Source organism: Agelaius phoeniceus, chromosome 14 (assembly GCF_051311805.1).
Source record: "Agelaius phoeniceus isolate bAgePho1 chromosome 14, bAgePho1.hap1, whole genome shotgun sequence".
In the NCBI taxonomy this organism is placed as follows: Eukaryota; Metazoa; Chordata; class Aves; order Passeriformes; family Icteridae; genus Agelaius; species Agelaius phoeniceus.
The window spans coordinates 13,239,627-13,247,248 of NC_135278.1; the positions used below are offsets into that span (position 1 = coordinate 13,239,627).

Here is a 7,622-nt window from a genome sequence, read left to right on the forward strand (position 1 = left end):
GAGGAAACAGTGAATGAGACAGTTAAGTCTATTGTCAACTTTAAAAAGAAAAAACAAAAAAAGCTTACTTAAAACATCAGTAATTAGGCCTCCTGCAGAGACACTACACTTTATCTTCTCTTGAAGATCACAGTAATATTCTCTCTTCCCAGCTATTCAGTGGGGACTCCAAGCAGCATCTGTGAGCTGTCACTCTTTTTACAGGAACAAAAAACCTACTGAAGCGGCAGGAAAAACAGCTGTAAGCATTTCAGAGAAGGAAATGAGACAAGGAGACTGGTTAGAAGCATATGGCCCATATGGATTGGCATGAGCAATCTGCAGCAGCCCTAACCAGAGCTTCCCATTTCAGACAGTTATCCTGCTCCCCACATCCTCAGACACATGTCAAATCAATCATTATTTTATTTCCTCCATACCAATCCCAAATGTTACTGGTGCACAGGCCACCACAGCCCATAGGGACAGCCTGGATGTTGCAGGAGGAGTGAGTTTGCCCCCAGGGATGTGCACATCACCCAGCCAGCACAGGGGACACAAGGAAGGGGACCTAAGGCAAGCAGCCCACTGGGCAAGGATGCTGCATTTCATGGGCAATGGTCACCCTCATGACCCAGCTGCTGAAAGGTAGAGACAAACTAACAGGAATCAGCTGGCAAAACAAACAAAAGGGAAAGAATGAATGTGGGTAGCTCCATCTCTGCTGATAGCAGCTCTCCTGAGGGCATGGAAGCCCCCTTTTCATCATGATTCCACTCACAAACCCAATGCAAAACTAGCTTTAAGCAGCCCAGGCATGAACCCACAAACCCAGACAGGAAACCCTAGCTGTTAGAGGAGCACACATGATATAATTCTTCCAAGCAGGCTAGACAGGACTTGATTATCATCCTTGGCAGTTTTAATCTATTACCAAAAAAAGCCAACAGATTTTAGATTCTCAGGAGACCAGTGGATGCCACAGTAGCTGAGTGGACTGGCTGGCCAGCACGCCTCAGCACCCTGCCCAAGGAAGTCCACACCCTGGTGGGAACAGAACTGCAGAGCAGCCAAGCAAACAGTCCTGTGACAAGGCAGCTGCTGGTCAGCACTGATGTCAGTTGTGGTCAGCACTGATGTCAGCTGTGCCCACCTCAAGGAAAAGCTCTGTCACCTCCAAATTAAACAGTGTGGCACTAGCAGAGTACAGATGTGCACATCTTCTCCTCCCACCTCACTCTCCAGGCCTATCAGGTGGGCACTTCTGTCTTCAGCTCCACCAATTAACCACATTTTCTTGTTTAGCTGGTACAGTTCCTCTTTACATGGCTGGCAAGATCTCACAGGAACACGCCAAACACCTGCAATCCCAAACCCAGTGCCTGCTGCCCCCATTGGGTTCTGCAGCCACAAACACATAAGTCCCATCTTTTGGCTATAAACAAATCATCTCTTCAATCAACAGTTACAAGAGTGGGCCTCCATCACCCTCCCTAGGCAGCATGCCCCCAGTGTCACAGCACAGCCACCCCAGGGGTGCCATTGGCCAGTGGAGATGGGCTGGACTGGGGCTGCAGCACAGGGAGATGAGGAAGGAGGATTTCTGACAGCCAGGATGCCCTGTCCCCATGCTGATGGCACAGCCTGGCAATGCCACCCAGGTAAAGCAGAGGAAATCTACACCTTCAGCCCTTCACTTGGGAAGTGCTTGCACAAACCAGAATACTTTTCACAGAGCATTCTGTAGTGCTCCAAGTGGATCTCACAACACATGGAAAGGGGTTATCCAAGCCTCCCATTCAGAGACACTTCACCTAGAAGCAGGAAGGATATCCAGGGCAGGAAACACTGGCAAGGACAGGACAGGCTTGACCCATCACCTACAACTTCAGCATTGAAGAGCACAAAGTAGGCAGCTGCTAAGACTGAAGCTGAACTAATGCTGCTGTGTCCAAACACCACCCACCTCATCCTTACTCCCTGCACACTGGAGATACCCATTTTTAATTCAATAAATCCAAGAGAGACAGCACACCCACAGGCACACCCAAACCCCTGTGTACAGAGCAGGGGACACAACAGTAGCTCATTCCTGACCAGCAGTCACACAGCTGGAAGTGATTACAGCAGCCCAGTCCCTGTCAGCTGAGCTGCTGCTGCTCAGGGGACCCCCAGGATGCCCCCTGAGCATCATCTCTCCCAGCCACAGCACCCAGGGCCCATTTGCTGGACCATCACAACTGCCTTCAGCTTTCACACTTCCCACCTACTCACCCACCAGCAGCAAGAGCAGCAGGTACTTCTGGGTTAGAAAAGAGTGCAAATGGTGCAAGCAGGGACAGCTGATTCTGCACAGGAGTCTGAGCAACTCTCTGGGATGGTCACAGGGTCAACAGTCCTTTCATGCCCTCCCCTAGCAGCAGTGGAGGGCAGAGCTCTGCCAAGACATCACCCACCACAAACACAACCAATGCTGCTTGTGCAATAATCCAATTCCCCAAGTGCCAACAGGAATGTGTGTGCAAAGATGTCAACAGATGCCTATCAAGAAGCTTGGGGGCCAGGGATAGGTGGTGTTGTGACATTTGTTACAGTAACCCAACAAATTAATTCAAGGTTTGATTCAACCTTGCATCACCCTCATTACAAGAGCTGGTCTCAGTTTTGCAACATGCTTGAAAAAAAAAAGATATTCAGGAATGTTTTGCTTTGTGTATGCATTAAGGCTATTTGGTAAACTTTCAAAAGTCAATATCCACCTTTCACACATCTGCAGGTAGGGGTTTCTGGATTCATGTTTGGCTTTTTTGATATAATTAGCAACTGTAATTACGTCATGAGCTCAATGTCCAAAAAGATACACAGATCATTAAATGCATGGTAGTATTTAGTCCAAAAAGTGCTGAGCATCCAAATACCAGCAATTGGTTGATAAATATTAACATAAAATGTTGTGGCTATTCCCAATTTGACAAGAAACTTAAAAGAAAGTTAAAAATTAATATCTGTTATTGCACCAGGCAGGTTGATAGCTCATCAGCCACATGTTTAAACAGCTGGCCTGAAGAGATTAGAATCTGCTTTTTTCATGCTGAACTACTGCTCTAATATAGGTGGAAGCAGAGCAATATTCAAAGCCTGAACAAAACATCAACTTAAACCGTGTTTCTTTTGCTGCTTAGTGGTACTTGGCAGTACACAGATAAAAACCAAGTAGCAGCAGGATAAATTTCACCTGCCCAAGCCTCTGCAAACTGCACAGCAACACTGTAGCAGCTGGCATCTCCCTCCTTCCTTTCCCACTCTCTGTGATCAGAAGCACCTCCATATCCCTGCACAGGGTTAAACTGCCTCCCAACGTGGCAGGTCAAGAGCTGCCCTTGTGAGCACCATTAGGAGAGCCAGGACTGTGCTTTGCAGGGCGCTGATGGATCTGTACAAATCCTGTGCTGGAATAACACAGGCAGGCTTGGTGCTGCTTTTCCATCACCTCCTCTGCCACAGGCAATTCAAGAAAATCAAGCTAACAGGCCTGTATCTAAAAAGGGACTAATGTCCTCAGAGAATTCCAATCCACATCTCTCAGTTTTATGAAGCAAAGAGATGCAAAACATTGTAGCTTAAAAAAAACAAACAAACCCCAACCACAAACAAGAAATACCCCGTACCGATATAAAGCTGAACTTACTTGGTCTTTGGCTCTGCTGAAAACATGGCCCCTTTGTGTTTCACCACCTATTATTTAATGCTGTGTAAAATAAGATTACCAAGAACATTATCTGTGTGTTGGGACGCGTCACCAAATAAATTAGCACTACTTAAAATATCACCACCAAGACAACCTCAGGTGTGAAATGAGCTACTGATCACATCATCTAATTAGATAAGGAAGCACATTACAGTATCTATGACGGGCACACCCTCCCTAAACGCACTGCCAATCATGTAAAAGAAAAGTATTTATCTTCTCCCAAAGCACTATATGTTATCAATAATGCAACTGCCATACTGAAGCTCCAAGTGGAGCATTTGCAGTTTTACCACACAAAAAGTGCAGATAAAGTGGTTCACAAGGCACACAGATCACTCAGATCACCAGCAGCTGCTTAAGCACAGCTACTGATTTAACTGTCCCTAGCATCCCTTCCAGTCAATCACTGAGCTGTGCTCTCCTTTGCTTCCCCAGAGTCAGAAAAGTTGTGTTTCCATTTCTCCAAAGCCACTGAAGTCACTGCACTAGAAAGCCAAGTAAACACAGGAAAGAGTTACTAGAGTTACTAGAAGATCCCGCATGAGTGGATTCAGCACAAACTCATTTAACCAGACTGCAATTCCTTCACTCACCATCTTAATCTCACAACAATTGAAACCCGGAGCAGAGAAGTCAGCAAGAGAGCCCCAGGGGAAGGGCTTCCTCTGCATTTATCCAAATACCTAATGAAGTCATCAGTCCCCAGAGCCCTGTCCACTGTAAAGCTCATCTAGCCAAAAGTGGTAAATAGGTTTCTGGAGTTTGGGGCATTCTTAACCTGGGGAGACGTTTGCGTATTTTACAGGAGGGGAAACTTCATCAGATTAACTTTGATAAGAGAACAAAGACCCTGATGAAACACAATTCTTTACATCTAGCACTGAATAACTGAGTTTAATAATCACATAATGATCTCTTAGCTCAGACAAAGAATGAGTAATTCATCTTTCACAAGCAGAAAATTCCTTCAAAGGAGCTTGGTTACAACCAAGCAACATCCTCAAATTGTTAAACTGTTGGCAAGATTAACAGGCTATGATAACAACAACGTTTGGGAAAGGTTTCATTTAACAAATTATTTTATTAGTTTCTTTTTTAAGAGTTATTTAGATGCAAACAAACAGATCTGGAATTTTAAGTCTCTGTGTGTGCACACACTCCACATAAGGCCATCAAACACCCCCAGGGCAGAATCAGCTGCAGAATATCGCACCCAGGGGACTTGCCTTGTGTCCACTAATCCCCCTGAATCACTGCTCTCCACTCACAAACTACCAGCAGCTCCTCTTTGCACAAGATTTCTTTTCAAAACAGATTGAATTTCTATACATCATTATGCACAGCACTAGCACATGCTGATCTCGGTAACTATTCCCTCTTTATATCCAGGTTCCAGCTGTTGTCTTTAAAGTTACTCTGAGCGAGTCTCCCAGCATTAAGGAGTTTTGCTTCTCAGGTTACCATGCTCACTGGAGAAGTCACAAGTGCTACCGGCTGAACAATGGCTTCAAGCTGTCATGCAAAAGCAATTTACTTGAGATATCTATTATCTTTTATAGTCGCTTCTACAGATTGACCAAAAACAGGAAGCCCAGCTCTCACATTCCACTGGAATTGTGTAACAGCAATAACAACCTCAAAGGCTGATTCAATGGCATTTGCTCAGATCTATACCCGCAGCTCTCCTAAGAAATCAGCGAGTCCAAGGGATGCCCTGCTTGAAGGCACGGATGCTCTTACAGAGCAGGCACATGCGGCCTGTCCCAAGGCCAAGCATTAACTGGAGCTCGGTTCCCATGCACATGTGTCACCACTGTTTCTACTCAGAAACTTACAACTGGAGCACAGTCATGCCTGCAGAGCTGTTACCTCTGTGAGCACTGGGACTTGATGTTATCCATTACAATATTTCCAGACAGCATCAGGGTGCCCCAGCAAAGGAAACTTTGAAGATTTAAGTCCTGAAAAATTCCCTGCTCTTCCTTTTCCCTTCCCAGGCTCCCAACAAGAAGCCATTGTTAGGGGGAGTAGGGTGACACTTCCTCTCCCAGTACAAATTAGAGATGTATAAAAATAAACCCACACAGCTGTCCCACGACTTCTCATCTAATTGAAGCGGGGTGAAATAAAGTGAATTCGTTCCCATTTCCTCACACTCCCTGCTTTGGGAATACTACCCTGCACAAAAGATAAAAGTGAAATACAAACCGAACCCCTTTTCAGTGCCGCTCTGCGGGAACCCACAGCGGGAAGCGGCACCTCCCCGCCCCTCGGCCGGGTTCTGCTTCTACCAACTCGCACAAAGCCCCGCGTCTGCCGCAGCCGGGGCTCCATCCCAGCGCATCCCACGGGCCGGGCCCGCCCGGGGCTGAACTTTTCCAGGGGGATGAATCAGACAAGTGCCTTTTCATCGCCGCGGGGAGCTGGGAGCGGCGGCAGCAGCGCGCCCGGCGGACACGTCCCCCGCGTCCCGCCGGCACCGAGCGCTCCGGGCTCCGCGCCCGCCCGGCTCCGCGCCCGCCCCGCCGCCCCACGGCCCCGGGAGCCCCGGGGACACTCCTGCAGCGGAGAGCAGGGCCGGGCCGGGCCCGGTGGAGCCGCCGGGGCCGGTCGGTGTCCCCCCCTCGCCGCCGCGGGTGGGATGCTGCTCCGCGCGGGCTGGCGCCCGTCCAGCGGCGGGGCGAGCGCCGCAAGTTTGCCCGAGTTGGAGGCGCGCTGGAGGAGCCCGAGAGCACTCACCGTCCGTGCCGAGCCGTGCCGAGCCAAGCCGTGCCGTGCCGTGCCGCCCCGAGCCGTCCCGCCGCTGCAGCCCCGCCCGCTGCCCGCGCTCGGCGCGCCCCGGCCCCGCCGCCCCGGCCCCATTGGGCCGCCCGCCCGCACATCACGGGCCCCGCGCTGCGAGTGGGCGGCCGCGGAGTCACTCAGGGCCGGGCAGAGCTGAGCTCCGGCGAGGGCACGCCCCGTCCTCGTCCTGCCGCCGTCGGGCGGTTCTGCCGTGTCTGCCCCTCGCCGTTCCCTGCCTTCATCCCCCTTGCATCCATCCATCCTCATCCCCTGCGAGTATCCCCAGTCCCGCGCACGCCTCACTCCTGCCCGGCGAGCATCCCGCATTCTTCTCCTGTGTGCAACTCTCCTCCAAGCAGTCCTTTCTTCTCTACAGGCATCCCCTCCCTCTGTGCTGTCCCTCCTCCCTGTGTCCTGTCTCCCATGCACAGGCAGCCCCGGCTGCCTCAGCCCTGCCACGCAGACAGAGCAGCTCTGGGCTTCTCTTGCAAATTCCCCTTGTCCCCCCAGGGATAACCCTGCGGGCTGATGCTGCTGAGGATGTCCAGGGAGGGCTGGCGCTGGTGGGCACATCGGGCAAGGAGCTTCGCACAGAGCAGAGCCAGAGCAGAGCCAGGGCTCAGTGGAGTGCAGGTGCCTGTCCCTTGCACCCTGTTATTCTGTGCTCCTGGACAGACAGCCTTGCCATGGCCTTTCCCCACGCAGCTTCCAGCTGTCCAATTTGGGATAGGTGACCTCATAACTGTCCTAATTTCTACATTTGCTACACAGATATTCACACTGAACATTGCTAGAAGGGTTCAGGAAATCAAGGGCCTTGGGGACGCTTTTGCGTAAAAGTGGTGGAGAACAGAAGTTAATCCAAATAGGCCTTGAACAGAGAAAGAAAAGGCAAACACCTGCTGTGGGAAGAGGGAGGTGAGCAGGGAGAAGGAGATGGGGCCAGACCTGCACTTCAGACCTGGGCCAGAAAAGGGGGAAGTTGTGTCCCCACACTCTTGGCTGACACTGGCACGTCCACCAGGACCAGGAGAAAACATGGATTTGTATATTAATGTCTTCTTCTCGTTTTAGGAGAAAAATAAATATGCATTCAGGCACAAAAAAC

At 50.1% G+C, this 7,622-nt stretch overlaps 1 protein-coding gene across 3 annotated transcripts in view; it reads right to left on the reverse strand.

Moving 5' to 3' along the window:
* PLS3 (plastin 3) overlaps positions 1-6,565 on the reverse strand; it is a 49,990-nt gene extending 43,425 nt beyond the window's left edge. For 2 of the 3 annotated variants that reach the window (XM_077185983.1, XM_077185979.1), the window contains exon 1: positions 6,470-6,565. The gene's annotated coding sequence lies outside the window, so the exon portion shown is untranslated. Of the gene's footprint in view, positions 1-68; positions 92-6,469 lie in introns of those variants that run through there. The other variant, XM_077185982.1, reaches the window with a different exon arrangement.
* Positions 6,566-7,622: the final 1,057 nt, after the last annotated feature.